The 9,890-nt window shown below is 37.1% G+C and overlaps 1 pseudogene; it reads right to left on the bottom strand.

The window, feature by feature from the left end:
- Positions 1-4,843: 4,843 nt before the first annotated feature.
- Positions 4,844-5,543, bottom strand: LOC105550639 (annotated as a pseudogene).
- Positions 5,544-9,890: the final 4,347 nt, after the last annotated feature.

The raw sequence follows: 9,890 nt of genomic DNA, 5'->3' as shown, positions 1-9,890 counted from the left end.
CAGACTGGTCTTGAACTCCTAACCTCAGGTGATCCACCCACCTCGGCCTCCCAAGTTGCTAGGATTACAGGAGTGAGTCACTGTGCCTGGCCAACAAGAATATTTTTAAAAGATAACTTTTGTATGTTTTTTTTGGAATGTAATTTTTGCAATGTAAATTGGTGCAGCCACTATGAAATCAGTATGGAGGTTTCCTAAAAATTTAAAAATAGAACTACCATGTGATTCAGAAATCTTCTGTTTATAAATCCAAATGAAATGAAATCAGTATTTTCAAAGAGATATCTGTACCTTCACATTTATATTTAAATAATTGTAAAATTTCATACTTCTATTTAAATATGAAAGTACGGATATTTAAACATATCCATATTAATTGCAGCATTATTAACAATAACCAAGATAATGGAAACTACCTAAATCCGCATCAATGGATAAATGCAAAAAAAGTGTATATATAGATAGATACATAAAGTGTGTTTGTATGCACATATATACATATGTATACCTACACATGCATTTTATATATCTATATATATTCACACATTTATATATATATGTGTGTGTATATATATTGATTCTCTCTATATATAGACTGTGTGTGTTTGAATATATATACACACACACACACATTCAATCTTAAAAAAAGAAGGAAATTCTGCCATTTGCAACAACATGGATGAACACTGAGGTTATTGTCCTAAGTGAAATAAGCCAGACACAGAAAAACAAATACTGCATGATCTCACTTATTTGTGGAATCTAAAATAGCCAAACAAATAGTCAAACTCATAGCAACAGAGAGTAGAATAGTGTGGTTGCCAGGGGCTGGAGGTGGAAGAAACGGAGAGATGTTGGTTAAAGAGTACAAAATTTCATGCCGGGCGTGGTGACTCACGTCTGTAATCCCAGCACTTTCAGAGGCCGAGGCAGGCAGATCACAAGGTCAGGAGACTGAGACCATCCTGGCTAAGACGGTGAAACCCTGTCTCTAATAAAGATACAAAAGAAAAAAAAAAAGTTAGCCAGGCATGGTGGTGGGTGCCTGTAGTCCCAGCTACTCGGAAGACTGAGGCAGGAGAATGGAGTGAACCCAGGAGGTGGAGATTGCAGTGAGCCAAGATTGCGCCACTGTACTCCAGCCTGGGTGACAAAGTGAGACTTCGTCTCGAAAGAAAGAAAGAAAAAGGAAGGAAGGAAGGAAGGAAGGAAGGAAGGAAGGAAGGAAGGAAGGAAGGAAAGGAAGGAAGGGAAAGAAAAAGAAAGAAATTTCAGTTATGCAAGGCAAACTCTGGAGATGTACTGTACAGCAATGTGACTATAATTAACAATATTTTATTAATTGTGACCTTGAATTTTGCTAAGAGGATAGATCTTAAGTGTTCTCACCCCACCTCAAAAAAAAAAAAAAAAAAGAGAATAGAAAAAAAAAATAGTAACTATGTGAGGTGATGGCTATATTATTGGCTTAATTGTGGCGATCATTTCACAATGTATACATATATCAAAACATCAAGCTGCACACCTTAATTATATACAGTCTTATTTGTCAGTTTTACCTCACTAAAGCTGAAAAATAAACACAGAATTTCTAACTCCTGTTTGGACATAAATGAAGAGTAGAGAAATTCAGAAACGATTCCCAAATAAGTCTTGAACTAACACAAAAAAGAGAGAAATTGTTCATTTCATACATTCTTAGGAAGCTAAAAAGTTCATCTTAAAATGTTTACTGTAGGAAGAACACATACTTTCATAGAAACAGCACAGTCGAAAGTGTCTCAAAACCTTCCAGAATGCTCTGGGGGTAGTTGATTAGCTTTACCATATAAAATATAAACCTCACTCTCTTAATTCCAACCCTCAAATGTACCCTTCACGTGGTAGCTCGGAAAGTGGACGAGATGCTTTTCCTCATGCTCTGGGATTGGGTCAATACTTCTCTTTCCTAACAAGGCACTCTTATAAGCAACAGTACATTGTGAAAGCTGTGATGTGCTGCCTGGATCACAGGTGTCAGCTCTCTTAATGGGAAAGTCTTCCAGGGCAGACTTCCAATGATTGATCAGCACCAGGAATGAAGGCCTGGCACCCTTGTTCCAAAACAGGAAAAACCGAAAAAAGTCATTCCAGCTACAGAGCTCCGCGTGGAATTGACAGAGGGCAGGGATTGCACTGGAGTCCAAACTCCTCTGTCTTGGCAACCTGCTTCTTTCCTAGTCACACAACATTAAATCCGAATGCATATATCTGGTCCCAGAGGTCTGGAACTGAGCTGCTTGACAAGTTCTTATCAAATCGAATCAAATCATTCACCACAGTGCCAAGAAATAAAAGCGTGTTTTACCTAATATACCATGATATCTAATCTTACCGAAAAGTGTGATTCAAACAGGCCAAAGTTTGCCTCACTTGTTGGATTTCTAAGTTTCACAAATAGATCACAGCAGTTAAATTACAAGGATCATGAAGAGATTAGGAGAAAATCCAGAATGGAAAGAATCTGTCTATGACACTTTGCCTTACCTTTTCCACATCGCCCAGATGATTAATGGGTAGAAAAAGTAGTTAGAAAGAATTAATAAGACCTAGTATTTGATAGCAAAACAGAGTGACTATAGTCAATAATAATTTAATTGTACATTTTAAAATAACTAAAAGAATGTAATTGGATTGTTTGCAAGACAGAGGACAAATGCTTGAGGGATGGATACTGCATTTACCATGATGTGATTATTACACATGGCATGCCTATAAATGTTCCTCACAAATATATACAACTACTCAGTACCAACAAAAATTAAAAATAAAAATTAAAAATATATATACATCAGGGATATTGGCCTGTAGTTTTCTATTTTTGATGTATGTTTCTATTTCTATTTTTGATGTCTTTCATCTGGTATCATGATGTGTCATAATACCAGCCTTGTAGAATGAATTTGAAGTATTCTCATTTCTTCTATTTTTTTTTTTTTTTTTTTTGGAATAGCTTAATAATTCCTGGAAAGACATCTTTAAACTAACCTGCTGTGTATTTTAGGCACTTCAACCATCTCATTTCTTCTATTTTTTTTTTTTTTTTTTTTGGAATAGCTTGAGTAGGACTGGTATTAGTTTTTCTTTTAATGTTTGGTAAAATTAAGCAGTGAAGCTATTGAATGCCAGGCTTTATTTGCTGGGAGATTTTTTATTATGGCTTCAATCTCATTACCTATTATTGACTTATTTGGATTTTGGATTTCTTCATCTTGGTAAGTTGTATTTGTCTAGGAATTTATCCATTTGTTCTAGGCTTTCCAAGTTATTGGCATATAGCTCCTCACAGTAGTCTCTAATGATCTTTTGAATTTCTGTGGTGTCCATTGTGATATCTCTTTTTTCATGTCTGATTTCATTTATTTGCATCTTCTCTCTGTTTTTCTTAGACTAATGGTTTGTCAATTTTATCTTTCAAGAAATCAACTTTGTTGTGTTAGTTTTTTGTATTTTTTTAATTTTCACGTCATTTATTTCTGCTCTGATCTTTCTTATTTCTTTATGTCTACTAATTTTGGATTTGGTTTGCTTTTGCTTTTCTAGTTTTTTTAAGATACATTATTATGTTGTTTACTTGACATTTTTCTACTTTTTTGATATAGGTATGGTTTTCAATGATCACCTTATTATTCATTTCTATTTATAATTTCAATTTTTTAGGCTACTTTGTGGCCTAACATATTGTCTATTCTTGAGAATGATACACACGCTAAAAAGAAGAATGTGCATTGTACAGCTATTGGATGAAAAGCTTTTAAGTGTCTGTTTGGACTATAGTGCATTTGTTGTCTAGTGCAGATTAAATCTGATTTTTGTTATTGTTAATTTTCTGTCTAGAAGATCTGTCCAACGCTGAAAGTGGGGTGTTGAAATCTCCAGCTATTATCTCTTTAGAGCTAAAGAGAGAGATAGACCCCAATACATTAACAGCTGCCAATGTTGGTGCATATAGATTTACAGTTGTGCTATTCTTTTGCTGAATTGACTCCATTATCATTATATAATTACCCTCTCTGTCTCTTCTTACAATTTTTGTGTTGAAATTAGTTTTGTCTGATATGAGTATAGTTACTTTTGCTTTTTGTTGGTTTCCATTGGCATAGAGTATCTTTTCTATCCATTTATTTAATTTGATGTGTGAAGTGTGTTTCTTGTAGGCAACCGATCATTGGGGTTTGGTTTTTAAAATCCATTCAACCACTCTGTTTTTTTTCCTCCTTCCCTCCCTTCCTCCCCCCCTTCCCTCCCTTTCTTCCTTCCTCTCTCTCTCTCTCTCTCCCTTTCTTTTTTTCATACATTTTTTCTTCCTCCTGGGCCTGGCAGGCTAGGAGCAGAATACAGACGAAAGCACTGGAACATGTGGGACTGGAATAGCCTGATGTTTGACTGCTTGGGTGGTAACTGTGAATGCGTAGACCAGGGTGTGTAGGAAGTGGAGTCGTCCTCCCAGAACTGAGAGAGGGCCCTTGGGGCATGCGAGCAATGCAAGTGTTGAGGTTGGCACAGGTACAAGAGTGAAGTTATGGCGTGAGAGTGAGATGGGTATGGTGGGGTGGGGTGACTGTTGGAAGAGCATGTTAGCATGTTTTAGAGTTGGGGCCAATCAGGGCATGGCATGTTGGGGCACATTTGACCCTGGATGTTGACCGAAAAGCTGGGTGCCAAGGCCTGGAAGAACAAAAGGCCCATTTGTCAGCAGGACCCATGAAGATGTGACTGCAAACGGGATCAGCACGGGGAGAGGCTGAGGCTCTAAGGTGACTCCTATAGTAAGGCAGTGAAGGGGCAGGCCTGGGTTTCCCATTTAGAAATACATTGTCAGCTGCAGCCACTCTTGGATATTCACTTGGAGGGGTCTAGTGTCATCTTTGTAAAGAGATTTCAAGGCATGGAACAAAGCATCTGACCTAATCAAGCAGCTGATAAAGTTGTCAAAATCCATGTTCCCTCCTTCATCCAAGTAGTGTCAGAATATTATGTTGTAGTTGTTCATTCAGGTGGAACCCTGCTGCCTCAAAGGCCCCTGCAAGTTCACTGGTGCAAATGGTTCCAGATCGGTCAACATCAAACTGCTGGTATATTGTCTGTCATCTTTTGATGTTGTTCCACAGGTACTTGAATTCCTCAAAGTCCAGCTTGCCTGTGATGTCACTATCCATCATGGCCACCATGCTTTGACATGTATCAATGCCAAAACTATGAGTCTTCAGTTCAGTCCTACTGACAACAACCTTGTTGAGAACATTAATCAGTTCTGCGCCGCTGACCTTGATGCCATCTCCAGCCAACTGGGCAAAGACTCTCCAGAAATGATGGACCTCCTCACTCTTGTGGGCCTCAGTGTTGGAGCAATGTGTGTGTGGAGGCAGGGGCTCTAGGTTGTGCTGTGTAGCCACCTCCATGATGGAGATAATGATTCCACCTAGGAAGCACATGGCCACTCTGCCACCTCTTCTGCCTCTGCTGAAGAACTGATCGCCAGACCTCTGGGCGTGAGGAGACATGTTCCTAGTTAACTCATTCTTGAAGGGTGGAGGTGGCAGTGGCAGGAATTGGAGAGATGAAGACCTGGATAGGGGCCTGCGGAACGTGCTTGGAGGCCTGATCAGTGGAGGATCACTCTATGGCTTTTGATTGGAGAGTTTCGTCCATTCACATTCAATGTAATCATTGATAAGTAAGGACTTAATCTTCCTATTTTATGTGTTTTCCAGTAGTTTTGTGATCTTTTCTTTCCTGTATTCCTTTTAGCGAAGGTGATTTTTTTCTGGTGGTACGTTTTAATTTCTTTTCTTTTCTTTTTTTTTTTTTGAGACGGAGTCTCGCTCTGTTGCCCGGGCTGGAGTGCAGTGGCCGGATCTCAGCTCACTGCAAGCTCCGCCTCCGGGGTTTACGCCATTCTCCTGCCTCAGCCTCCCGAGTAGCTGGGACTACAGGCGCCCGCCATCTCGCCCGGCTAGTTTTTTTTTGTATGCTTTTTATTCTTTGTGTATCTGTTGTATGTTTTTTGATTTGAGGTTACAACGAGGTTTGCAAATAATATTTTATAAGTTATTATTTCAAACTGATGACAACCCTGACTGCATAAACAAACAAATAACAAACAAGCAAAAAGAAAACGAATAAAAATTCTACACTTTAATTTCATCTCCATGCTTTTCAAATTTTTGTTGTTTCTATTTATTATTATACTGTGTAATGCTTGAAAAGTTGTTATAGTTATTATTTTAGATAGGTTTATCTTTTAGTCTTCTTACTTGCAGTATGAGGAGTTTACACACCACAGTTATGGTGACGTAATATTCTTTTTTTTCCCTGTGTACTTGCTACCACCAGTGAGTTTTGTACCTTCAGTTGATTTTTTTTTTTTTTATTGCTCATTAATGTCCTTTTCTTTCAGATTGAAGGAGTCCCTTTAGCATTTCTTGTAAGACAGGTCTGTTATTGATGAAATCCTTCAGCTTTTGTTTGTCTGATATTATAAAATTGACTCATTGAAAAAATTATACATGGGATAATTTTATAGTATTATTTGCAATGAATCATTTCTCTTTATTGTACATTATTCTAAATATAAATTGAAAGTAGTTCATAAATAGATTTTTGGCTTCCTATACTTTTAAAACATGGATTTCCCAGTTTGAATTTTCAATAATAATCTCAGAAAACACCGATATGGTTTCCCAATGTTAAAATAAATTGATTTTGTTGAAATAAGTCCTATTTTTGTTTGTTTTTTAATTTAAATTGATTACTTTAGTAATAATACAAAGGGATCAGGGATATGATTTTTCCTCAAAATATAAATTATTTCCAATCTTCCAGATAGAATCTGTTAAGAATCTGATAAAAAAAAACCACCAAATTATACCAAATTATACACTCTTGATGGCAGTGAAACTATAAGCCAAATCTAGAATTCTGGTATGGTTTGAAGATGTCTGATTCTATTTTCCTGATCTTCAAGTCCCTTTTTGTCAAGCCCTAATCTCATTTCCAGTCTCATCTTTCATTTCAACACACCTATTCAGTGCTTCAGTCAAATGGAATAATTCTACAGTACCTTTAGTAAGACCTACACTTTCTAACATATCTGACTTGGCTTATGCTGGTCTTTCCACTTGAATGGTCCCTTTATCTCTACAATTACACCTTGTATAACTTTTTTAAAGACCAGTTATTTTAAGCCTAGGGCTGTTTTTTATGGTCATAGTCTCTTCTTGTTCTGAACTCACAGAGTACTTGTTCCCATTTATTGGAATTACCACATTTTCTTTTACATTGTAGTTTTTCATAACATTTCTGGCAAACATTATCACCCTGGTTGCATTTATAGTTTTACTTGTTTATTTCCCTCACCAAAAAGTCATCTTTATGAGGGCAGAGACTGGTATATTGAATCATACATAATATAAAATTCAGTGCCTGGCATTTAGTGGATGAACAATAAACACTTGTTGGGTTTAATTCATAGCATTTTTATCCTCAATACAGCCCATAACTGATAAAAATCTGCTAAAGAAATGCTTATCCACATCTGAAGTTTGAACTTAACACTATCTTCAAAAATACGTGTTTTTTGTCCCATTATCTAGCTGTATATAGCCTAGCTGAAATAGCGAGTGAACAAATGAATGAATGAAGAGTAGATGCCTAAATCTCTTGCTGCCATATACTTTCTAGGTTGATTGCAAGAACGACTTGTGGATTTTTGCACTGATAGTGCTTTCGAGTGGGCACTTTGTCACAACACCATGAACACCATCAATCACCAGGCTCAGGAGAAGCTGTGGCATCCTTCTAGGACCTGAACCACCATGATTTATTGATTTTACAGGAGTGGCAACTAAGACTGTTCCTCTTTCCTATAACTCAAAATCAAGATTGGAGATAAGAGGATACAAGGCCAAAGAGAAGTTCATAAAACTTGTTTCTAAGTGATATTTGGAAATTGTGAGATAGGGTACTTATCTTTCCTTAGATAAGGTCTATGTATGTGGTTGAACTAACAAAGCTAACCAGGGCACGATCCTCACTTAGAGTGCAGGAGACAACTCCACTGAGTTTGGAATTTCTTTTTAGCTTAGTTTAAATTGTATGGGGTTTTGTGCTGTAACTGAAGATAGTTCAATGCCCCACTATCAGAGATGACTATCTGAAGGATGTCTTAAAACTGATTCTAGGTGACAGAGCATGACCGTGGTAGAAAATTCAATAGGAGGTGGGAATCAACCTAAAAATTTGATGTCAATTTTTAAGATTGATCAAAGCCTGTTTCAGTGGTGATTTCTGGTTGTTGAAAGGTGACTGATAATTTAATTTATTTTCATGGGTTATGATTCCTTGAGGAACTCCAGCAGCTTGAGTTTGAACACATTAAGGAAATTTGGGCCCAATGTTGGATCAAGTGATTTTAGGCCAATTAGTACCATGAAATTTGTACCATATCCAGGTTATAATCAGTGTTATAACTTCTTAAGTCTCATATACATATATTCCTTATTAAATACTTTTTCTATTCTATATCAATAAAAATAACTACAGTCATCCCTCAGTATACATAGAGAATTGGTTCTAGGACCACTATGGATAATCCATGCAAAATCCTTGCATACCCAAGTCCAGCAGTGGCCCTGCAGAATTCGTGTATATCAAAAGATGACCCTCCATATATGTGGGTTTCACATTCCTCAAACAGTATATTTTCATACTGTGTTTAGTTGAAAAAAAATCCATGGTAAGTGAACTCAAAGTTCAAACCCACGTTGTTCAAGGGTCAACTGTAATCAGATTGGTAGTTGCTAAGCACAGAATAACAATGAAATAAAATAAACTACTTTCAAAAACATATACTTACAGCATATTTTGCTAGAGCCTAGTTACATCTTTCAGAGAAAGAATATTTATACTTTAAAAAGTCAAGAAAAAAATAGACATATTCTTCCAGTAAGACAATACAAATCTTTATTTTGTATTTCTCATGTTATCACCTTCTTCATTATTTAACACTATCTAATAAAAGGTTAATTCTGTAAGAAAGGTCTGGCCCTCAACTGGTTCCTGGGACATAAAGGGTAGGCCCTTAGAACAACCAGCCTTATAATAAATGTTTGGCATGTTGAGGGCTTGGGCCATACCGGGTACTTTATGCTAAAAATGTGATTTATGGTGGCAGTCTTAGGATAGATATACCACACCAGTTTGACCTCTGAAGAGGCAGGAGTCTGAGCAAATAAGATCAGCCACATGAGCACTCCATTCCTACATAACTGCCCTCTAATAAAAACACTAAAGTTTGTGTGACCATCCCTGGTTGACATGTGTCACACATTATTTGTGGGAGAATTAGATAATGTCTGTGCAACTCTCAAGGGAGAACACAAATGCAAGCCTATGCTTGGTGTCAGACTCTGGTCCATGTCCCTCTTGTTCTTGTTGGTTTCAATTTGTAGCTGATCAATGTAATGAGCTGTAACTGTGAGCATAACATTTTTCTGAGTTCCATGTCTTTATTTTTTAATATTTTTAAATTATACTTTAAGTTCTAGGGTACATGTGTACAACATGCAGGTTTGCTACATATGTATATGTGTGCCATGTTGGTGTGCTGCACCCATTAACTCATCATTTACATTAGGTATATCTACTAATGCTATCCCTCCCCCTTCCCCAACCCCAGACAGGCCCCGGTGTGTGATGTTCCCCTTCCTGTGCCCAGGTGTAATCATTGTTCAATTCCCACCTATGAGTGAGAACATGCAGTGTTTGTTTTTCTGTTCTTGCGATAGTTTGCTGAGAATGACAATTTCCAGCTTTGTCTATGTCCCTACAAAGGACATGAACTCATCCTT

Source organism: Mandrillus leucophaeus, unplaced genomic scaffold, assembly GCF_000951045.1.
Source record: "Mandrillus leucophaeus isolate KB7577 unplaced genomic scaffold, Mleu.le_1.0 Scaffold492, whole genome shotgun sequence".
NCBI classification, from domain to species: domain Eukaryota; kingdom Metazoa; phylum Chordata; class Mammalia; order Primates; family Cercopithecidae; genus Mandrillus; species Mandrillus leucophaeus.
This window is presented reverse-complemented; position numbering and strand designations above follow the sequence as displayed.